The 25273-nt window shown below is 38.5% G+C and overlaps 1 long non-coding RNA gene across 2 annotated transcripts in view; it reads left to right on the top strand.

The window, feature by feature from the left end:
• Window positions 1-8054: 8054 nt before the first annotated feature.
• LOC124860852 overlaps window positions 8055-25273 on the top strand; it is a 70747-nt gene continuing 53528 nt past the window's right edge. The window contains exon 1 of one of the 2 annotated variants that reach the window (XR_007036464.1): window positions 8055-8185. This is a non-coding gene — a long non-coding RNA (uncharacterized LOC124860852). The remainder of the gene's footprint in view (window positions 8186-25273) is intronic. The other variant, XR_007036465.1, reaches the window with a different exon arrangement.

Below are 25273 nucleotides of genomic sequence, written 5' to 3'. Positions count from 1 at the left end.
TCCCCCAGATCCAGGAGGTGGACCCCTTCCCTCCTGGGGCAGAGACAGGCAGACAGCGTCGGCACCGCCCAGACCCAGGTGCCCCCGCCCCGAACCCAGTCCCCAACAACCCCCTTCCACCTCCGGAGAGGGGGCTATGTACAAAAGAGGGGTCAGTCTATTGAGAACTACAGTACAGACCAAAGGTTTGGACACACCTTCTCATTCAAAGAGTTTTCTTTATTTTCATGACTATGAATATTGTAGCTTCACACTGAATGCATCAAAACAAAGAATTAGCACATGTGGAATTATATACTGAACAAAAAAGTGTGAAACAACAGAAAATATGTGTTATATTCTAGGTTCTTCAAAGTATCCACCTTTTGCTTGGATTACTGCTCCGCACACTCTCGGCATTTTGTTGATGAGCTTCAAGAGGTAGTCACCTGAAATGGTTTTCACTTCACAGGTGTCAGGTGGGATTTCAAGCCTTATAAATGGGGTTGGGACCATCAGTTGTGTTGTGCAGGAGGTGGATACAGTACACAGCTGATAGTCCTACTGAATAGACTGTTAACATTTATATTATGGCAAGAAAAAAGCAGCTAAGTAAAGAAAAATGAGTGGCCATCATAACTTTAAGAAATGAAGGTCGGTCAGTCTGAACAATTGGGAAAACTTTGAAAGTGTCCCCAAGTGCAGTCGCAAAACCCATCAAACGCTACAAAGAAACTGGCTCACATGAGGACCGCCCCAGGAAAGGAAGACCAAGAGTCACCTCTGCTGCGGACAATAAGTTCATCCGAGTCACCAGCCTCAGAAATCGCAGGTTAACAGCAGCTCAGATTAGAGAACAGGTCAATGCCACACAGAGTTCTAGCAGCAGACACATCTCTAGAACAACTGTTAAGAGGAGACTGTGTGAATCAGGCCTTCATGGTAAAATAGCTGCTAGGAAACCACTGCTGAGGACAGGCAACAAGCAGAAGAGACTTGTTTGAGCTAAAGAACACAAGGAATGGACATTAGAGCAGTGCAAATCTGTGCTTTGGTCTGATGAGTCCAAGTTTGAGATCTTTGGTTCCAACCACCGTGTCTTTGTGCGGTGCAGAAGAGGTGAACGGATGGACTCTACATGCCTGGTTCCCACTGTGAAGCATGGAGGAGGAGGTGTGATGGTGCGGGGGTGCTTTGCTGGTGACACTGTTGGGGATTTATTCAAAATTGAAGACATACTGAACCAGCAAGGCTACCACAGCATCTTGCAGCGGCATGCTATTCCATCCGGTTTGCGTTTAGTTGGACCATCATTTATTTTTCAACAGGACAATGACCCAAACACACCTCCAGGCTGTGTAAGGTCTATTTGACCAAGAAGGAGAATGATGGGGTGCTGTGCCAGATGACCTGGCCTCCACACTCACCGGACCTGAACCCAATCAAGATGGTTTGGGGTGAGCTGGACCGCAGAGTGAAGGCAAAAGGGCCAACAAGTGCTAAGCATCTCTGGGAACTCCTTCAAGACTGTTGGAAAACCATTTCGGCTGACTACCTCTTGAAGCTCATCAACAGAATGCCAAGAGTGTGGAGCAGTAATCAAAGCAAAAGGTGGTTACTTTGAAGAACCTAGAATATAAGACATATTTTCAGTTGTTTCACACTTTTTTGTTCAGTATATAATTCCACATGTGTTAATTCATAGTTTTGATGCCTTCAGTGTGAAGCTACAATATTCATTGTCATGAAAATAAAGAAAACTATTTGAATGAGAAGGTGTGTCCAAACGTTTGGTCTGTACTGTATATCCATGTACTGCACAGTAAATGCACTTATTACTTGGTCTGTGTGAAAATGAGTGCTGGAAAACTGTCAAGTCAGCAGTAAATTTGTGGTTTCCATTTACGGTGCGCCATAATCATCAACATTTACAGAAATAAATGCTTTGTATGAAATGACTCTCTTTTATATATGAGTTCAAGTTTTTGAGTATAATTACTGAAATAAATTGATCTGAAATTATATTCTGATATACTGAGATGCATCTGTATCTCTGCTTACATATATTTGCTCACATATTTTTGTTAAGACCATAGCTATAACCTAACCATCTAAAATGAATGCTAAACCCCTCATTTCAAATTCAACCTTCACCCTTTAATCATCTTAAATATAAGGTTGAATTTGTGTTACCATAAACTAATAATTTAGAACTCTGCTAAAAAACTAAAAATCACCACTGGCTCAGTCTGAGTTAAGAAATGCTTCCTCTTTATGTTGAGACCATTCAGATTTCCGATCTGCTCCTGTGTCTTCCTCCTTCCCACTTCCCCAGCATTCCACAGCCTTCCACAGCCAAGCCCCTTTCCTCCGGGCCCATTATATTTCATCATCTTAGTTATCCTTTCTGTCATAAGTGGCCATTGGCTTTTAACAAGACATGGGAGGCCAGCAAAGCAGGCATGGTTAAATGCTCTCTGCCCCACTACTTGCCTCACTTGAACGCAGTGATGATGGAGTCTCGTGTCTGGAAGCCTTATTTACCCTGTGGGCACTCTGGCATATTGTGGGTCATTTGTAGTGCTTAGATGGCTGAGCTGCTGAACATATCTCAGCCCGAGCCTTTACACAGGGCAGCGGTCTGTACATTTACAAGCCTATGATCAACACGGAGAGGGATGTACCACAATGGATTGGTGTTTTGCCACACTGACAAAGCTGTAAAGCAATAAACTGTTGGCTACACTTCCACTTCGCCGGATGATGGAGTGTAATTGAATATTCTGAGTTTCGCTTTAGTCACAGGTTTTCTACAAATGAAAAATAACAAGTTGATGCTTTACTTGGCCAATACCTGCTTAGTTATTACACCTTTCAGGATTTCCTTTCTTACAATAAGCAGTATGAAAATGATAAGACTGGCAGGGTTCATGCTAGAAACTGTTGATCATGTTAAACTCAACAGGTTGCCATTTGCTAAAAACATTTTATTAAAATTTGGTAAAACTGCTATTCCCCTGGATGATTACAAATGAATGAACTAAAACAGTCTATTTCTTATCACAATAGATCCAGTGGACTTTTGGGCCTTGCTTAAATTTTACTTTTGAAAGAAGTTTGACATTTAAACTAACAGAGCTTACATAAGGACTAAACAAAAAATGGTAACTGATCCTGAATGACTTTGATTGTGAAAGATTACTTCTACAAGTCCAGAAGTGAATCTAATTTTGTAGTGTGGAGAAACCTACACTATTCACAAGAGAGGTGTTCTTATATGTAAACTGTGTAAATAATTACTCAACAAACTAGTTTTTGAGGTTAAAATATATCTAGACTATTTCTGTGCAAAGTAATTATCACTAAATAATGCTAACAAATAATTACACATACCAAATGACTCACGGTGCACCAATCAGAGATTTTTTTATCCGATGAAAGCCAATAAAATTATTATAATAACATAAAACAATTATTAAAAAAGAGAAATACACAGAGCTACACAGCTGTTTTTGTTTCTCTTCATCAAGGAAAATACTACAAGAAATATAGTAAAACATCCATCTTACAGGGTAGAGGCATCAGTACATATTAACAATTTACAGCATATTTCCTTTATAAAACAGACTATCTCACCAAACATTCAAAATAAATCATCTTGTCCAACTTAATATTTGAGGCAAAAAAAAGCTGTTTAATTGTTCAATGTTACATTTTTAAGTCACTCATTCTAACTAAACAGAGCCCTAAGTAGCCCTTCTGCTTTGATCAGTCAGTAATTATGTAGAGGCCTCCTCACACCATGTGTGAAAGAGATGAAGAGATGAACGGGATTTCAAAAATATTTCAAAATAGACAAAATGAGGACAGAATTCACATTTTAACCCATCACTTAACTGTGAGCTTCAAAAAAGCTGCCAACATTTACCAAATCCAACAGGTTATATATCAAAGACAAGTAGTAGTAGTTGAAATGATAACACCCAGAAACATGGCTATAATATGCTCAATTTTACAATAACTTGCTGAAGTCCAGTTATCGATGTCTAAGCCAACAAGCCTCCATACTTTAAGCTTCTTAGATTGTGTGCCTCTTATGACTGAAATTCAGGTAGATATGCTGTGTTCCCTGATTGGTAAAAAAGTCAGATTTTTGGTTTATCACCACCCATTCATCGATCAGGATCAGCCAAGCTTAAAATTGATCAACCCTGGTCACTACTAATTTTCTGGTGCATCTCTATAAATGAACCATGAGTTGCACACATTGCTACCAACATGACTCTTTCCTATGCCTATGTGTGTGTAGGGAATGGATAGAATAATGTTTCTAAAGCTGGATGCATGGGTGGCATAATTAAATGTTAAAAATCTTATGAGTATCATTAGATAATAATAATTTTTTGTATACGTCTTAAATCTTTAAATCGATCTGTCTGAAAGGTAAACTCTGTTTTCAGGAAGCTTAAACATATGAAATGAAGGGGAAATATAATATTTAATCTAAGGATCAATATTAATTATTCCATGGTAAGCTGAACGATTATATAGATAGATAGATAGATAGATAGATAGATAGATAGATAGATAGATAGATAGATAGATAGATAGATAGATAGATAGATAGATAGATAGATAGATAGATAGATAGATAGATAGATAGATAGATAGATAGATAGATAGATAGATAGATAGATAGATAGATAGATAGATAGATAGATAGATAGATAGATAGATAGATAGATAGATAGATAGATAGATAGATAGATAGATAGATAGATAGATAGATAGATAGATAGATAGATAGATAGATAGATAGATAGATAGATAGATAGATAGATAGATAGATAGATAGATAGATAGATGTTTTTCAGTGTATAATTAGAATACATGATATTTTTAATTTCCTTTAGAATCATAAAAAAATGTAAACATGAAGTTTAATGGATTCTGTAGTAGTGCATTTGATATCATTGTCAGTTATCCTAAAGCAACATGTTGTGTGTTTTAATGACTGTTCCAAGCTAGATAACTATTAAAATGACATGTGGGAAACCTAAGGCATTTCATCCGTTTGGGTACAATGAACTGGTTATATTTGATTGGTTTCTTGAATAGGTGTGCCATTTATTATTGGAATATTTTCATTATTCTTATGATTTCAAAATAAGTTAAGGTAACACTAGAAACATCTACTTCTGTACACATCTAGTGCTACTCCGAACACTGCCCCGACTACCTTACAATGCAGCCTCAAGAGTCTTCTACATGCCGTCTCCAAGCTCCAGATTGGTCTTAGCACAATCAAAACCAAACTCATGATATTTATTCATAATTTACCTCAGACTGTCTGTCCTCTTAATATCTTTCTTTCTGGATGATGTAGCATTAGAACTTGTTAGTTATATTTAAGTATTTAGGAATCCGGCTCAATGGTTCACTGTCTTTTGATACTCACAGTAATACTTTGCTTTCTAGTCAAGTTAAAATTAGCTTAGTATGATATCAAATTATAGATGCTACAGTATCAGATGCATTGAAAGGCAATGGTGCATTGGTGTAGGGTTATTTACTCAAGGATGTTGACATTTTTATACAATTTTGACACAATGCAGATATGTAATTGTGTGTTTAAGGTGTAAAAGCTACAGCTCACATTGGCTGAGATGGTTCCTCCTCCCAAATGGGGTCATCTGTAAATGTGCCTTCAAATGGTTTTGTTTTAGTTTATTAGTTTATGTTTTCTGAAAAACTAACAACATTCAAGACAACTTCAGGAAAGTCACAAAGGTTGAATAAACATCAGGTCTTACAAAAATCCAGAAGTATATTAAATGTAATTGACTAATTTTGAGTTAGCTCAGCTTTAAACAGTGGCCGCTGTTGTATTCCATCCAAACAAACAACCTCTGTTTAAACCAGATATGTACACAATTCCAAATAGCTGCTCAATCAGATATGGTTGAGTTGACAACAATTATGAACAAAACAGGAGATCAGTCCCCAGCATGTAAACAATTTTTTGACATTAAAAAATCTGAGAAGGTTAATGGAGCTAAATCTCCAATGTTGAAGTTGTGAGGATGGGCAAGAGAGCTCTGAGTTGTTTATTGTCTTGCAATAAGGGGATTTGAACTGAGAAAAAAACTGGCCCATCTGTTGATGTCAGTAAAGTGTGATACACAAAGTGAGGACGCAAATAAAAACTGCCACCTATGAATTTACAAAGTTAATTGTAGACATAAAGTAGAAACTAGAGTCACAAAATGTTTCTAAAACTAAAGAATGGTCCGAGTGCTACCGCTGACGGTGCAGAAGGAATCATTTCAAAGTATCCTTTGTATAAAGCGTACATGTCCGAACAGCATAAAATACCACATCAGGGAGCAATAAGAAATATAGGAAGAGGTTTTACACAATTATGCTACCATATTCATGTTTCACGGTGGGAGAGGTGTGTTCAGGTTGATGTGCAGAGTTAGTTTTTCACCACATATAAGTGTTTTGCATGTAGTTAAATTCAGTTTTGGTTTCATATGACCTAAGTACCTTCTTTCAAATGTTAGTTGTATCCTCAGTGTAGCTATTGTCAAAAATAAAAAAACGACTTCTTATAGCTTTCCTTTAACAATGGTATTCTTTTTTGTGTACAGATTTGTCATTTTTGCTAACTTTTTCTGTTGCTGTAAAGAGACTTGCATGAGTTGGTATGCTGTCAATCTGTATCACTCTGTATGCCGCAGTCCTGGCAGTGATGCTGAGGGTAGTACGGTTTGTGTTCGAGCACCACCTGCTCCGTGAGGCTGGTTGCTGTGATTTCAGCCATTATACAGCCAGACGTTGGCACCACACTGATTCTGCCAAAAAACCCTAATGAAGGGTAATGAGTCGCACTGTTTACCCAGTGGCCAACAGACATTGAACATGCAGTGACAGTGCCACACTCTCTGACAGTCTCCACACTGGGATACCATAGCTCTGGGTGACCAGAACTGTGTTTGATCATTGTTAAATTGGCTACTTTGTGATTCAGCTGATTTTTAGTTTGATCTCCAATTTCTTGTGCCTTCATCACTTTCTTACAAGCTCCAACCAAAATACACTATGCCCCAATACAGTCCACTTTATTTATACATCCACAGGTCTTATTAAGCTCCTTTGCAACTGGTGCCAAATTGGAACAATTTATACCTCCTTTTCAGAGGCTTTGTATCTGCAGGTTTCAGCTGGATACCAGCCTGTGATCTGAAAGCCTGAATCTGGCTGCAGATGAATGCAATACTATTGCATAATGCAAAGCATTGGACGTTTGTAGTTGAAAGTGGACTTTAGACAGTTTTGTCAAGAGCAAATGCAGTGCAGGTGGATGTTTCTGTAGAGACAGACAGAAAATTGCTCCACAACAACCAAAATGTACAGAAGATAGTCCTGTCTGTTTTGCATTTATTTAGTAAAGTGTGTCTACTTTAAATGCCTTACACAAAAGGCGTCTGTGGAACCTGTCTAGTGGAAAGTAAAATGTAATTCACGGTGACCCTTAATGGCCATGTGATAATACAGAATAAGTGAGCAAATGACAATAGCCATTGTCAAAATACAGGACTGGGCTCCTTTCCAGTCTGAATGTAGCCATATATTCTAAGCAGAATGTGCTGTCATTTAGTCTGCAAAACATTTTTAAACTGCCGTTCTGCACCACAAAGCAGGCAGTCAACTCCCCTCTCAGTCAAGTCATTCTCTGAGTGTTGTGTGAGTCGGTTGTGAATGGGAGATAATTAGAAGCTGCATCCTTTTATGCTGGGGATCACTGTAGAGACCCAACAAGTGGCAGGATAGACTTAGCACCGTCAGACAGATCTGTCACCCTCACTTTTCCTACCAATGCCAAGGGCTGTGTTGGTACATGCACGTTTGAGTGTCTATGAGGAAGCGTTGTGCTGTGAAGAGGTTATTTGTGGTAGACTACTGTGGGGCCTTTGTTTCCCTCATCTCTGTGCTTCTGACAGAGGGAGGAAAGAACTCAAGCTCACTGTGCCTTTGATCACATGCTGGAACAGCTTCATACAGATAGAGGTGAGGAGGAGTGGGGAGTGAGATGGAGTGATGGAAAAGTGAAAGAGTTGGAGAGCAGAGGTAGAACAAGCAATGGCTTTGGCGGTGCAGCCGAAGGATAGACTGAGCAGGAAAAGTGTGAGGACGAACTTCTGTGAGTAATGAAAGCTCCGTTTCTTGAGTATTAAAGCAGTGATTGGGGAATATAGAGTGCGTGTGACTGTTGAAGTAAACTGCAAAATTAGGAATGTTTACCTGGTGTATTTATGACAGAGTTGACAATAGTTACCCACAATATTTACAGTGTTTCCCATGGTCTTCCAAGGATACATTATATCAGATGTAAGATTAAAAAATCCAGATAAATATATTTAAATAATAGACCTTTGGCGTGAATCTCATTATTGTCAAAACCTCAGGTTATGTGAAAAAAGTTACTATTTGTTGTATATTAAATTTGATGTTTTGGCTCTGGACGTAGACCCTCCATCATTTAATATCATTTTCAACAGTATTTCAGGATGTTGCTTCTCCATCCATCCATCCATCCATCCATCCATCCATCCATCCATCCATCCATCCGGTAACAGACATAACCAGTCCAGCAATTATTATGTGATCACAAGATTTTCCCAGACCACAAGGGAGATATAGTTCCTAAACAGAGCCGGCCCTACCCAATGTGACATCCTAGGACAGATTTTATATGGGCCCCCCCTCAATCGATGGTTTGCATACACCTAAATAAAAATCAAATAGCATTGTTTTTACAACTGTCTTTACTTTGTGAGATAATGTCATGCAATTTATAAACTTCATAAAGTTAAATACAAAAATAAATAAATACAAAAAAATCTGAAAAAAACAATATAAATACCCTTACCACAAAATAAATAAGTATAACAATATAATAATATTATTTTCAGGTGTTTCAATTGCTCACAGTATTTAAGTCTTTCTCTTTCAGTCATGCCTTGTTAGATTCTTTCTGGATATTATGTTGCTCACTATGTTGGATTATTTGGTTGGTTTTCCATTTAAACTGCTGATGTCAAAAATATCTGGACTTGCTGTTATTTACCTAATCCTCATCCTCCTGAACTCTTGCTTGCATTTGGGTCCTCTGTCACATCAACCTTTGATGGTAAGAACATAAACACATGTGTTCAACCAAAACTGTCTGATCATATGGTTACTAATTAACTTTTGGACAGCTGAAAACGGACCAAATTTAATGGGACTGCATTAAATTGTATTACGTTGTTCTGTTTGACTCAGTCTCCAAATATAATGTTGTCTCAACACATATAGCTAATGGATGTAAAAATCTCACATCACTCCTGTTGACAATGTTTTCATGTTCAGGAGTTTGATAATGTAGTAGGCTGAATCTAGCTGTGGGTCCTTTATGTTTTGATATGAGTTTTAATAGTTTGGCTCGAAACATACTTTCTATGTGATGTCTGCCGTATGTGCACCAAGTTACCAAACGAAATGTTAATTCTACTTCATGAACTGATCATCTAGATTTTTTAAAGGTTTTAAGTCTAGTAGCCTTCTCTGCTGTGCCAAATAAAGCCCTCCTATAATGACAAGGTATATGGCAGTATATTAGTGCAATGCTTCTAAACTTTTTTTATGTCTTTTCTATCATTCTGTTATAGTTAACCTTTCTTTCTGCCAGGCACCTAAATGCTCAAACAAGAAGTAGTTCAAAATGTAAAAAAAAAATGTCTCCAAGCCATCCCAGCTTGTTTTCTGATTGGGGTATGTCATTTTAAGCACATAAAAATGTAATTGCACAGCTTCCAATTTTTCACTGACTTACAGACAAAAGCCAAGCAGGATTTTTAGCTATTACAACAGTAGTCTATTCTTCGGTGTTTGTGGCATTGTTTAACATGATCAACCCTAATGCAGAAAACAATGATTATTATACTTTCTCCTCCGTTATTGCACAATGGTCAGAGCAATTCACAAATTGAACATTTTTACATATATTTAACTGTGTATGTGGTAATGAATCAAAACATCTCTGTCAACAACCTGCTGAAAGCTATTTTTCTTCTTTCAGTCTCAGCCATCTGTGCTGTGTTAGGCTCGTTTTCACTTCGGACTCCCATAGGTAAATTTAGCCAGAGGGTTATACAAAGACAAACAGCTACTAATGAAATGAGGCAAAGTGTCAGACGGATTTGCTGGTGAGTCTATGCTTTTCATTTTTAGCAAAGAGACCAAATCCTGTCCACATATGCATAAACAGAAAACACACACTAAAATAATATGTGTGCCCTCTGAGCTCAGTTTTTACCTTTTGTCGTGCTGTTATATGTACTTGTCTGTATCAGATGCTAAATATTTATTAGAAATATTTGCCTTAAGGAGCCAATGCAAAATGTGATTGATCTGTATTAAATGTACCTAAATTATAGAAGAAAATTAAACTCAGAGAAGACAAGAAAAAAAAAAACTGATTTGAGTTTCCCCTCAATTTATTACAGTCAGAAATAAACTTTACATCTTAATGCCAGGATTTATAGATTGCACAATTTTTTCCTTTATGTTTAGTTATATAACAACAAGTATTTACATATCTTGTTCATTTAATTTAATTTAGCTTAAAAATTGCTTGGCCAGTATAAAGTGTTTGTAATCAAACTTGTATAAAATGTGCAGGTTTGCACTGAAAATAGTTGGTTATTTCCGTTCCAACTGGCACACTTTATAATTAATTAAGTTAAGCTAAAGACGGTTTTAAAAACACTATGGTACAAGTATTTTTTGTCTTTTTCTACCCATATATATTGCAGTTGTCCTCTATACCTCAGTAATGCTTGAGGGAAATATTCTTACTTTTTTCTCAGGCTGATGCACAGATATCTTTAAGTCTAGCTTTGTAAGTTGGGTTTCTATCCAGAAGGTCTGCTGCCTGATAAAGGGTTTTTACAGTCAGTTAGTTTAGTGTGAAGGAAGTGTGACCTGTCTACTGCTCATGCTGCCAGATAAAGGTATAACACGTCTTTTTTCAGAATGCCTTAGCAGCTATGCCTGTGAGTACTCCAAGAACAGCAACACTTTTTGTTACATAAGAGATGTATAAATGAGAGAATTTTGCAAGTCTTCATTAGAGTGCTAAGTACCAACATGATCCCATGCCAATGTGGAAAAATAGTACGTTACTTTGGCCAGACTTTAGTGTCCTTTACTGCTGTGATTTTACACCACTACAATTACTCATCCAATAGTCAGGAAAAGGGTAAAACTGTGCTACAGTGTTGTAACTCTTTTCTGTTATTTGTGCAAATGCCACTGACCAGAGAAAGTAACTTCAACTAAACCTAAACTTAAACAAAAAGATGACCAGAGATCAATTCTACCTGAAAGTACAGATGAAACCAGATATCCACATGATTCTGCCTCCCCCGTGTTTCATGTATAGTGTTTTTAGGCTTGCAAGCTCACCGTTGTAGATTTGACATTTTGCACTAAAACATGTTCACAGAACCGGTCTCCTTCCTAACCAGTATGATGGCTGAATACTATATGGTGTTTATGCATATAATTGTTTAAACAAATTGTCGTGTCACCTTTAGGGATCTGTAAATTGTGCCTAAGGATAAACCAGACTTGGGTAGGTTAGTATAATACAAATATGTAAATATATTTTCATATTTATCACTATTCTCTCACTTTTTCAACTTAAACAAACCACAGCTGGTATATCAAGAGTCCTGAAATTAGTTATTATTTCCACATTGTGAAAAGTGTGATTGTATAGCTGACCTGATAAGGGTGCCTTTTCAGTAATCAAGAGGTCTTGAGCCCTCTTGTTCTCCTCTTTATCTTTTGTTAGTCAGTCCAAAACAGGTCTAAATTTAGACCTCTAAAAACATCTAATAGCATTAAACATGATGCATTTTAGCCTAGGCCTGATTTATGGAGCAGTAAGACATAGTTTAGACAAATTTTAAAAAGAAATATGCTCACTGGGGTAGTGGCACAGCTGGGGGTTTGTTAATTATTTTTACAACAAGATCTACTGTGGTTCTTTTGAGATTAAAATCTGTTTGGCTTTAAAGAAACCCCCACTCCTTTTAAATAATTTGGCAGCATTATAGTATATGGCAGATAAAATAACCCAGAGTGTGACAGACCAGACAAGAATGTACTATACACACAGTAAAAAATCTAACTGACGTGGCTAAAGTTAGCAATCTATTTGCAACTTCCTATTCATAGGTCAAAATCAAAATTTCTTACACTGGTCAAACTGAACTGAATTATATTTCATTTCTTAGAATGGAGTTTATGAAAAACACAAAATTACAATTCTTTCTTGGTCAGTGCCATAACAGTATATAAGATTACAGCGAGATACGAAAAATGGAATAACATGTAGACATAAGACTTGGCTCATCATTCATGTGCTTTATCACAAGACCAGGCAGACAGTATGAGATACTTGAACTTACCGTATTTTCCGCACTATATATTTAATTTTTTCAAAAAATGACAGTGCGCCTTGTAATCCGGAGCACCTTATATATGGATCAATTGGTTAATTGGTTGATCCATACTGGTTGTACACGCGCTCTGTCAAAATGTTTCAGTACGACTGGTAAACTACAAAGCCGCACCGCTTGCAGCATTACGGCTACCGTAGTCAGGGGTGTCGCCGAAGTAATAGCGGTAAACACCTGTACTGTGCTTACTCCTAGTCCAACACCACTTGTGTGTGTATAACGTTTGAATGTACTGTTGCAGGAATTGCCTGAACTATATGTGATTAGAAGCTCAGTGTGTGGGGTGTATGTTTCGTGTGTGTGTATGGAAGATGTTGACATTACTCCTCCGGACAGAGGTGGCGCTGTGTGCTGCCGTAGCTGAGAATCAAGAGTGAAGGAGTGACGTCGGTATTATTGTGTGTGTGGGGTGGGTAGAGACGGCGACCGGAGCAGCAGTGTATGAGTCTGTAAGCCCTGTGTTTTTACGTGCTGCAAAGTCATTAAAAAGAACCCCGAATCTCGTCAACAACTCAGTGTTTTGATGCTGTTTCTTCATGCTCAACTCAGCAACGTATGAGTGAGGGAGTTAACCCCGAGGAAACTAGTAACTTCGGCCCTGGAGAAAGCGTCTCCCCTGTGTCATCAGACTACGGTCAGGGGACAGAAACAGGAAAGGTTAACAGTACTAACGTTTGATTTAGTGCATCAAACTGTTTCTTTTACGTGTTTACTGAATCAGGGAAAAGTTCCCTTTCACGTTTTAACTAACGTTTGATTTCATCTTCATAGACTCCAATGCGTTCCTAACGTGCGGTTGGCTCTATTCAATAGAATTCTATGTAGAGGAGACCTTACCATGAGAGTGAATGGAGTTATCAGAACGCTGGTTTGTAGTGTATTAATAAAGTTTGACTGACTGACTTATCTGACTGTTTTGTTGACATTCTCTTTAGCACAGCTCCATCTAGTGGATGCATAACGCAACTCCAGTCAAACGTTTGACTGCAGTAGCTTCTATTCTATGCGCCTTATAATCCGGTGCGCCCTATATATGAAAAAAGTTCTAAAATAGGCCATTCATTGAAGGTGCGCCTTATAATCCGGTGCGCCTTATAGTGCGCAAAATACGGTACTTGTCTTTCCTCTCATGTAGGTTTTGCATGTGAAATTCAACAGGAGATTCCTAGCATTTGCCACGCATCCACACATCCCACAGCCCATTTGCCTGTGCAGCTGCCTTACCTTGCTCAGTGTATATTACAAACTGCTGCATTAGGCGCAAACAATGTTAACAAGAAAAGCAAGTAAAAGTAAAACAAGACAAGACAAGAGGACACAGCTTCCTTTTAAAAAACAGATTCCTCCAACATTTTAAAACCCAGAATTCAGAAGGTGAAAGTCCAAGCCAGCACACAATTTATGCTTAGATGTTTTGAATCAAACTGCCAATATATTATCACTGGATACAACAGGGGAGAGGTCTGAATTTTTTTATCTTATTATTCGCAGTCACTCACAGATGGAAACCAGCCTACGCCAGATCAGACAATTCTCAAGTTGGATCACTCCCACTGTTTTCAGCAATGACAGGAAGCACACAGTGATGACAACTGGTTTTAAATATGACAAGCTTGTGTCCTATTTAGGATGAGATGAAAGCATGCATTGTTGTAGAGTGTAAATAGTGCAGACGTTATTAAGAAATGCAGAGCTTTTCTCATGGAAAATAAAACGGGATTAATGCTCGAGTCTTTTGAAGTTTACCACAGTCGAGAATGTATTTTTTTCATCTCTGTCAGCGAGGAAACAGCTAAGTGCTATGTTGTTTTTTAAACCTTGTTATTGCTTAGAGGGCCTACAGGCCCCGCACAGGGAGGATTCATTTCACCAATATTGATTACGCTAATTACACATTACTGATTATGTGCTAAAAACAGTGAAGGGTCATGCATCTTTCTTTGTTAAAACAAAAGAAGTAAATTTATGTTCACATCGTTTAATCTAGAGACATTATCAAATTAGACATCAGGGGAATTGGGCACCAATAATTCCAAAGGCCTGCTGCAACTCTAAAAAAAAGAAATCTGTTCCCTTACTGAAAGCTTAAAAACCAATGCGTTTAGATGGGTTTATCCAGACAAGAGAAGTCTTGATGTCTCCCAGGAAAAATTATATTGACTTTAAGGTTTCAAAAGGTGCCTGCCTGTGTTATCTCAATGACTACAATTACGTCGATGTCATGACAAAATGACACTTAAAGGACAAATCATAGTCCTAGGATCAGTATATTGGAGCACTGGTTGTCTTCTTCTTACATAAGCATAAAGTGAAATGTAAGACGATCAGGGCTTAAGGATCTACTAGAACTGAGCCTGACCCGATGATCTTTAAAACCTGTCCAACTTCCTAGTTTGACATATTTCTTCTATAAAGTGCACCTATCATTAGGGTTTGTCTTAAGTGTGTTGAGTATAATGTTTGCAAATGTAATATTGCTCTATCAAAACAGCATACAGCTGTGCAAAAAACACATAATTTAAGTAAAACAAAACAATTTGCATCACAATCTTACTCTTAGGCTTATTTATTGATTCTTAAATGAGTACGTATGGTGTTTAAGATAAATTTGCTGGCAATTATGGTAAAAATGTATTTTATTGTAGTGGCAATTAAACATTATTGTAGAAAAAAATATAATTTCACATGGAACCTTTTTAAAAAAACATAACCTTTGAAATTAATTATTTAATAGGGACAAAATCTGAAGATAACCATTTGTGTCAACATCTATACAAACTATTGCCATTTTCATCTACCTAAGTGTGCACACAACTTCACACAGCAATGTTGCACACACAGACATTTAGCCCTTTGCTTCTGTGGCAGCAGCTAAGCTAATGGCTGAGAACCAACAAGATGAGCTGCTACTGAAAGATCAAAACTCCTGTAACATGGCAAACATGTCAGAAGAAGAGCTTTTGCAATCCTCTCTACTCAAAAAGGCAAAAACAAAACTGTTCTATGAGTTGACCAGAAATTAGTCAGAACAATACAATACCTACCTTGCTGACTCTAGTTGATTACTGCAGTAAATTATTATGGATACAATCTCTCTAAGCTTACACACAATGCATAGGTAGCATTCACATGGAGTAAAGTGATAAGTCTCACAAACAGTGGATCATTAACTGTAGCCAACTATATCAGGGTATCAAAATTGATACCAGTCTCATTGAACACATTTTTACCAGTCATATTTTCTTTTGTCAGGGAGTCAAGATTGCAAACATGCACACTTTATTGAAGGAATGAGTGGAGTATTTCATGGATATATATATATTTATTTTAAGTATCCCAAAATGAACACTTTTTGTTAATAAAATGATTATATTGTAAAAAGGATCCATAAGTATCCTAAGTATAAGTAATCATAAGTAACCATAAGTAATCACCAGAGGTGGGAATAAGTTACCGTCATGCAAGTCACAAGTAACTCTCAAGTCTAAAGTCAACTCCTAAGCAAAGGCAAAAACGTTCTAAGTTGAGTCAACAGTTAAGTTAAGGTAAAGTCTTAAACTTTTAATTTCAAGCCTTAAACAAGCCATTTGATCAATTATGTAATTTGATGAGAGTAATAATGCTTTTGAGATTTAGAAATGATTTCAAAGGTGTTTTTATCCAGCAGAACAACTAGCAAGAGGAACAGACATAAACTCTTCAACTGGATCCAAGGGTGTCATTCGATCTCGCAATCATATGCACAAGATAAGTAGAAATAAATCACTGTGTGCGTATCCGGTGATTTTCATTCATGAACGGGGTAATCAAGGTACAAGCATTGCTTGACTGTTCTCTCTGAGATCTGCAGAAGAGAACTGTTTCCAGAGAGTTCCCAGCACGACGCCAAGTGCAGCAGTTTCCCAAGGAAGGACAACGAATATCGCATTACGGCAGTTAACGTGCAGTGTGGTCAGCAGACAGAGCGGCCGCACCTTCAAACCCCTCCGCAGCTAAGGAGGTTAGCTGTAGCTCACCATTGTTCGCTGTGGATGCTTTCTTCAAACTTCGCCACCCCGGACAGCTTTTCCTCAGCATGGTCAGAGGTTAGGTTTGGGCAGAACAATAATAGAAAGATTTAGATTGAAATGATCTAAACGTTTTTCATTTTATGAAGTTTGGTTTTGGTTGTGTTGAACTCAGCTATCTTGGTGCTAACAGAATATCTGCAGCACACGCGTTCAGGTTGTGTTCTTTGTTTGTGTGTTTTTAAAGTTAAGATAAACTTTATTTAATGGGTGATTGTAAAAAGAAGATTGATCATAACGTGCTTATGCATTTTAACCTTTTTCTTAACCCTGGTATTTTAAAGGTATGTGTTTGATTCTGGTGCTAAGCTATCAGCTTCTTTTGTTAGCTCAACTGCTAACCGGTAAGAACACGTGCTTGCTACTAAAGAGTATTTAACAGAAAGGTTGTTAGGATTCAAGTTAGTGAATAATAGTCCCTAAACATCATTTTACTAAATTTGATAACTAAGTAAACAGCATTAAGCCCCATTTCTCCAGAAAGATTTGGCTCTTTCCAAAATACTCCCTTAATAATATTTCTTTAAATATTATTTTAATAAATAAAGGCAGCTAATTAGACACCGTTGAGAAATGGTCATCCAGAAGGTTGGTTTTATTCAGCAGATCATTACATTATTTTATTAAAATAATATTTTATCTGATCTTGCTTTGTGAATGATTGTCTAAACGTTTGCTGATTATTCCCTAAGTTGGTTCCAAGACTAACTTAACTTCATTTCCAGATTCTTCAAGATAATCCTTGGTTCTCAAATGCATGGTAATGTTGCATCACTCTTTTGGTCATGGTTTTCAATCATCTTTTTAATCAACTTGTTTATATTGTACATAGCCCATTAGTCTTCCTTATTCTTTAATTCTGCTTGGTAGTTTAGTTGGGTTGTTTTAGCATAGTAAAGAGCTTGTTGATTGAAATATGTTTGACTTTGAGTTGACCTATTTTTGTTGATAAATTCTTGTATTTTAAGAAATTGTGTGAATTCATTCCATGTGTGTACAGAGTTTTGCTGTTCAATAATGTCAGAGCTGGTTTCACATCTTTCTATTTTGTCCTAATACCGTCGCCTTACTGGGCTGGTATTCACAGGACAAACCTTAACAGACCGAAATATTATTTGATAAAATATTAAAATATTAATATTAAATAGTAAATAATATTCTCAGATTCGTAATCACAACAATCACTTTATTGTTCATAGTTTTCAACCATCTTTGCTTCACTTGTTCATATTGTGTATTGCTGGTCTTCCTTATTCTCTTATTTTGCTTGGCAGTTTAGTTAGATTGTTCTATTGTAGTAAAGAGTTTGATTAAAATATGTTAGTCTTTGAGTTATTTTTGTTAATAAGTTCTTGCATTTTAAGAAATTGTGTGAATTTATTACATGTGTGTGCAGGGTTTTGCTGATCAGTAATGTCAGAGCTTGTTTCACCCTTTTCCCTATGGTCCTAATTAACAGACCAAATTCATATTTAATAAAATATTAAATAATATTATTATAATAATAATTACAACAGCTTGAATTAAATAAACAAAATAAAAGTGATTGCAACAAATTTTCCAAGCTATGCGTTTTGATGTTCAGTAATGTCAGTAATGTCACAGCTTGTCTCAGCCCTTTCACTATTGTCCTAATAGCGCCGCCTTCTTGGGCTGGTATTCACTGAACAACACTTAACAGGCCAAATTATTATTTAATAATAAATATCAAATAATATATTCACTCTAGATTTAATGTATTATCAAATAATACATTAACCCTAATATTGAGAGCCAGGTGTTAACTCTTCCTGCTTCTGTTTCCTTACTGTGGTCGGGAAACACAGGGGAGATGCTTCCTCCAGGGCTGAAATGGTTGTTCACTTCGGGATTAATTCCCTGTACTTGCGTGTCACGGGGGGGTGAGACTTCTATAATAATCAAGGGACCGGATTGCTGAAGCAGCAAAGTTTTTAATGACTGCACACTGATTGCACGCTAAATGTACCATGGCCATCTGAACTTCCTCCCTGGTCGCCATCGTGCATACTGCCAAAGGTCGTGCATACTGCATCCTCCCTGGTCGCCATCGTGCATACTGCCAAAACACACAACCGCAGGCACACTCTTCTCTCTCTGCACCCTTCTTCGTGGTCCCAGTCTGACAGTGCACAGCGCCACTGCACGTATGCACACATACACATTTACACACACCCCCGTACACTGAGCTCCATCACTTATGAGTTACACATCTCCTACAACACAGGTCACTTGATGCCTACTCTGTGGGAATTTGTATTTTGTGGGGACAAATTAGTATCTTGTGGGAACGAATTAGTATTTCGTGTGCACACTATATATTTTTTCCCCCATGTCAGTTCCCGTGCGCCGTATAAAGGTGAGGATATTGCAAAATATGTTTTGTTTTATTTCATTTTTTCTAAGGGTTGATCACCCAACACAATACCCAAACATTTGTGGTAGCTCTGCCATCCCATCGATACAGCCACTGACGGCTCACTTATCACTATCTCCAGCATCACATACATGATTTTATCCGCTTTGAAAGTGCCTTAACATCATTGTAAAGCAGATCACGGATTAGCTGACCAGGGATCCGAACACACGTGCTGTTCAATCTGGACCCAACCTGATTTTAAACATTTATATATTACTGCATGTTGTCCAACAGTGTCTAACTTCACTTGCGCTGTATCTCCTGTTAATATGATATAGCCCTGTGGAGCGTCTGGCCCCGGGCTGCACGGGAAGTCAGGCAATGAGCTGTTTCAGTCAGGGCTGCTGCTTCTATCCTAACCGCAAAGCATTTTCTCATTTACTATGTAGATATAAAGATTTTATTCTTGCTGGCTGCTGCGTCTGACTTTTGAAAAGGCATGTAGACAGACAGCTATGTAGGTCAGCGACATTCTGGTCCACACTCCAAGCCAGCTGGTGGGAGTAATGCACCACATTTTTGTACGCCAACCACCAGAAAACGACAAAGGAGAAGCAATGCCCTTCAACGCAGGTTGCTAAGTTGCTAGATTGGGAGCTCATGCTTGCTAATAGTACAATGACTTGGTGCACAGATGAGTGAGTAAAAAATGATGGCTTCACCAAACATATGTAAAGTGGACTGTGAAAAATCACAAATTTAAAGATGAATGGACAGAAGCATACAGTCACTTACAGCACAACAGTGAGCATAGAGTGTTCACTGTAAGTACAGTGGATTTTGGGAAAACACAAAAAGCCTTTCACAGACTGGGAAGTGATCAAAGAGTGCCTGGAAGCTTTGGCAGAAACACTTTAAGATGGAAAAGAAGGACAACAACTTAAGGAAAATGCAAATTGCCATGCCTGTCACAAGCACAACAAGGAGAGCAGAATTAAACCAAGTTACACGGACCCATCTCGACCGTGGCATTCAAAGTGTGTTTAATATTAGTACTTAAATTGGATTGCTCTTCTCTGTTCAGCATATGATTTCATGGGCATATGAAAAATTGATCAGTAGTTAAAAAACAAACTAGTGTTAATTAAATGTTAAATAAACATGACAGAATTTTTTTTTTGTCTCTTGATTTAAAATGTTTGGACCCCAAAGTATTTCGATGAGGGAGGGAGTGGACCTCCTGTTATTTTGATTGGGGATCCCTGTTGTAAAGAGTGCTCCATAGTAGCCTATGTATTGTTTGGGCGATGCAACTCACAGCTTTTTCTTTTTTGCTTTTGATTAAATCAAGTCAAGGCTAAAGTCTGAATCAATTTTGAAGTCACGTGACTTGGGTCCATACCTCTGGTAATCCGAGAAGCCACCGTTCACTTCCCACGTTGCCATTAGGTGGTACCATAAGCAAGCTAATATTAGCCTAAGTCACACAGACTTCTGCTCTGGTGAGAAGTCTTCCAAATTCAGCCATAATACAACCTTCCTGAAGTTCTGGTCATGTGCTGTTTGGTGGCAAAGCAGTAATGAAAGCTTCCTGTAGTGATTTAAAAATGTTGTTTGAAATTGTTAATTGTTGTTGAAACTTCTACAGACCATCATTAAGGATCATTCACCACATGAATCTGGGACTTTGTTCCCATTGGGCAGAGCTAACACAATGTCTTCAATTTGCCATACCAATGTGTTGAACAGTCCACGAAGACGCAGCTGATAATGCATGGGGAAGATATAGCTGCTTGTAATATTCTAGGGGGCGCAGTTGATTCAAATTCCAATATAATCCAATTGAGCTGTTTGTGGGTTGACAAAGATTATTCACATCCAGTTTGGAGCAAATCGGATTAGGCATGTTTGATTTAGTATCCAGATGATGAGATATTGAAAATGCCACTCTACCACACTCACACGGTCCAGCCAACAGTCACTGTTGTGAGTTGGATTCAACATCACCTTGTTCTGTGTCATCAGACACAGTGTGAAACCTGTGTGAGTGTAAAAGGAGGACATCCACTAATGAAACAAGTCACTTCCTGTTCTAGATGGGTGGAGCTAAAGTGATATTAGCAAATGAGCATGTGAATGTGTTGAGTGCTGCTCTGTGATGACACACAGAGAGTTTTGGAACTGCTCCCACCTCGTGTGTGGAAGTAAGTAGATCTTCGTCTTTTATGGTGAGAAGTCAAATATTGAGGCTTGGCTACGCCCACATGCTTTGATGCAGCGTAAGCCTAATCCCATTGACCTGTTTGCAGGCTGACAAAGGTAATCATATCCAGTTTGGAGATAATTGGATAATGCAGGTGTGAAGCTCAATGATCTGAGGGCCTTTGTTTCAATAAATTGTTTTAAATGAGGAAATTACCATTGTATCTTTCTACTTAAATGCTTTACTTTCTTTTTATAATATCACTGTAGCGTGAATTTTACATTTTCCATAAATTTAACCAGAAAGCCAAATAGAGAGTATTGTATGTGGAAAAACAATCCAAACATTTGGCCAAGGCTTGACGTCAGACTTTGCCATGCCGCCATGGTCACACCTTCCAGCAAAAAGTCTGTATTTGAAACCAAGTGAGATCTAGTTGTTATCTCTCTTCTGACACAATTTCAAGGGGATTAGGTCAAGTGGTTCAGAAAAGGACCTTTACAAGTGAAAAAAGTGACTACCTGTTCTCAGGGGATGGGGCTTAGATGAGTCAGTGTATGATCACATAGTATTGTTGCACACCAAATATGGATCTATCACACCAACTTTGATATAACTCTGTCTTTCTATGTGAAAGTTACAGTGTTTTTAAGTTTTTGGAGATGGGAAATGTGAGGCCTGGCCACACCCCCTTGAAATGTTTGAAAACAACTTGATAACTGATAACTTTTAATAACCCATGCCTTAAGGGGATGCTGACCTAATTTGAAGCTGAACGCTCAAAATGCCTAGGACAAGTTTACTGGTATATAAATATATATGCACTACTGGTCAAACGTTTTAGACACACTTTTTCACTTAATGGGTCTCTTTATTTTCAAGACTATTTAAATTGTAGATTCGCACCAAAGGCTATGAAGAAGCTGTGAATGAACACATGAAAAGGAATGTGCAAGATAACTCTTAACATTTTTATATTTTAGATTCTTCAAAATACCCCCCTTCATTTGCTTTGATGACTGCTTTGCTCAGCTGGTATTCTCTCCATGTGCTTCATAAGGTGGTGTTGGAGTTGTCCTTCTAAACTCCTGCATATTCGTTTATTTGGTCAAAGCATCTTAATTCTGCGCGGGAAAAACTAAACTTAAATGTCTAAGAAAACAAAACACGGACTAGAGGTTGAAGCTGATTCACCCGGCCAGGGAGAGAGGTGCTGTCTCTGTGTAGTCAGGAACACTTCTGCTTTTTTTCTCCCCTGCACCGTTCTTTTATTGAACACACACATACTACAGGAAATATACATTTTACATTTGTTGTGCACCGTCTTCTCAGTTTTCTCACACATTCTTTTGCTGAAGTCAGTTTCTCACACATTCTTTTGCTGATGGTCAGTTTCTCACACATCTTCAGGAATCTTCAGGGAGAGGAGTACCATGCCTCCCTAATACACTGCCAGCTTCTCACGATACAGACAGAAAACACCTGCAAGCTTTAACCTTGAATAATAAACACTCATTGTGTGACCACACTAGAAGCTAATGATTAAGGATTTTTCTAACTCTCAAAAGCATAACTAAAAACTCCTAATAATAATCAATCTATAAGCAGCAAATCCCAAATATATCTTAGATTTTGCTACTAATGATAAGGCATTTATATTTCCACAATTCCCCCTTTTGAAGTCTGTTAAGACTTCACTAAAAGAATACAAAAAGTAAACGTCTATACCAGAAGCCTAAGGACAGCGGACTTGAATCAAATTCTCAACACCCCTTTAGGCTCCTCGTCGTCATCAGGGATAGACAACAAAGGCATCATATGAGGGGGTGTGGTTGCCTTGCCTTCAATAGTTGCAGTAATAAAGCGCACAATCAAAGATCTAATACATGGTACACAACAACATCCACACGTCACCATAATAGCAACAAATACTGCTATGGAAATAAACAAAGACACGATTAAACCTGTCCAATGTCCAAACATACCAATCATCCAATCCTCAAATGGGTTATCAATACCTGAATGTTCATGCATGGTGGCAGATAGCGTTTTGAGGCCTGCTAAGGCTTTCTACACCGATCCGTCTGGTGCTGTATTGTTTGGAATAAATGTGCAACACATATCACCAAACATTTCCCATATGCCCCCCTTTTCTGCTAGAAGCATATTCAGCACCATTATATTTTGTACTGACATAAGGGAAGTAGGTCCTGTTTGATCAGAGTCCCTCAACTGCATCTCGAGTTAAGTTTGCGAGGCGTAGGATATTGTAATGAATATAATTGATGCGGTCGACATTCTTGTTAGGGGTCACAGGGAAAAGGGCAGCAATGATTGGTATATTCTCAAATCCTGCGGAAATTTGGTCAGCCAATTTATATTCATTTGGCACTCCCCTAGGGACACCTATAGCATCTATATAGGTGGGGGAACCCTGACTTAAATCAAATCCAGCAGCGCTTCGTTTCATAATATGCCGTCGCCTTCTGCGGGTGAGAGATGTTTGTTGGGCATGTTTAGTGGATAGACGTTTAAGGTCCTTACCCAAAAGAATAAGGGGAGCCTGTAATCTCACCATTGCACACACCCCTATGGTATTCTTAGGTATGTTGGTAAGTAATCTATGTCCACCATGGACCAAGATCTGGACCTTGGTCCAGATCTGGCCCAAGGACCAATAACACTACCTGGTGTAGTAATATTACACCAATCTGACGGGATCTGTCCTACATTAATTTTGGGCGAGATTGATGTAAAGTTAAAACATGTATACGTGCCATTACCTTTATTGGGTAAGAATGGTCTTGTTTTGGTATTGTTAGGGATAGGAGGGAAGATGCTTACTAAGGTGGTGCAGTTAGCTGGAGATGCCTCGGTGGTCAGCTTAAGCATGCAATTATAACCCCAAGCGTCCTCTGGGTACAGAGGAGCAGGATCGGTAGTTAAATGTGGTCTTGCCGCCGCGCATGCCACTCAATCTGATTTACTTTGTTCTTTGGCAGTCTGAGCTATCCATTGGATCCAGAGGTTATCTTCAGTATATCCTGTAATTTCTATGGGTTTTAGAATGGAATAATCTATTTTAACTACTCTCGGGTAGGTTGGAGGTTCCACAGTGGGTTTACTTCCAGCAGAGGACTGCGTGGAAGAGGTGCCCGGGGTGGATTGCACGGTTTGCGTTTTCCAATTGATTTTGATAATTTCTTGTGCATCTGGCCCTGATTTCCAAACCCCTAGTGTCAGATAGTCATTGCTTGGGGTCCAGTATCGGCGATTAATACCTTATAGAGAGAGGAGAGGATTTACTCCCTTCCCTCCTTTCGTGGATCGTAACGCGTTCCGTTGGATACAAACCTTTCCTTGGATGTCACGAGGGACATATTCTTCAGTGGGGTTCCACCCTGGCCCAGACCAGCCGGCCACATAACTCACTTCAAGGTAGGTTTGACATTGAACTGTCTGCAAATTTCACATGGGTTTATCCAATGCACTGCCATTGGTTTTTAAATAAGGATGCCACCAATGTTCGAGATTTTTCAGCATCTGTGTGGTTCCCACATGCCCCATGCCATGGGCTTCCTCCAGGGCTGCTGTAGTGAGCCCTGGTGGCAGGATTGGATGTCCGTCTGGACTCCTCCAAAGTCCATTTTGGTCCTCACTGCCTCCTCTCGCCTTTGATGAGTCCAAGTTTGAGATCTTTGTTTCCAACCACCGTGTCTGGTATGGTGTGGGGTTGCGTTGCTGGTGACACTGTTGGGATTTATTCAAAATTGAAGGCATACTGAAGCACCACGGCTACCACAGCATCTTGCAGCGGCATGCTATTCCATCTGGTTTGTGTTTAGTTGGACCATCATTTATTTTTCAACAGGACAATGACCCCAAACACACCTCCAGGCTGTGTAAGGTCTATTTGACCAAGAAGGAGAGTGATGGGGTGCTGCGCCAGATGACCTGGCCTCCACAGTCACCTTAACAGTCAACTTAAAATGTAGATAAAGCAGCAAGAGGAGACGCTACAGGCTATGTATGGAGAGGGGGTTGAGATTTTACCCTCGCCTTTGTTGCTGGA

This window comes from Girardinichthys multiradiatus, chromosome 23 (genome assembly GCF_021462225.1).
Source record: "Girardinichthys multiradiatus isolate DD_20200921_A chromosome 23, DD_fGirMul_XY1, whole genome shotgun sequence".
NCBI lineage: Eukaryota > Metazoa > Chordata > Actinopteri > Cyprinodontiformes > Goodeidae > Girardinichthys > Girardinichthys multiradiatus.
This window is presented reverse-complemented; position numbering and strand designations above follow the sequence as displayed.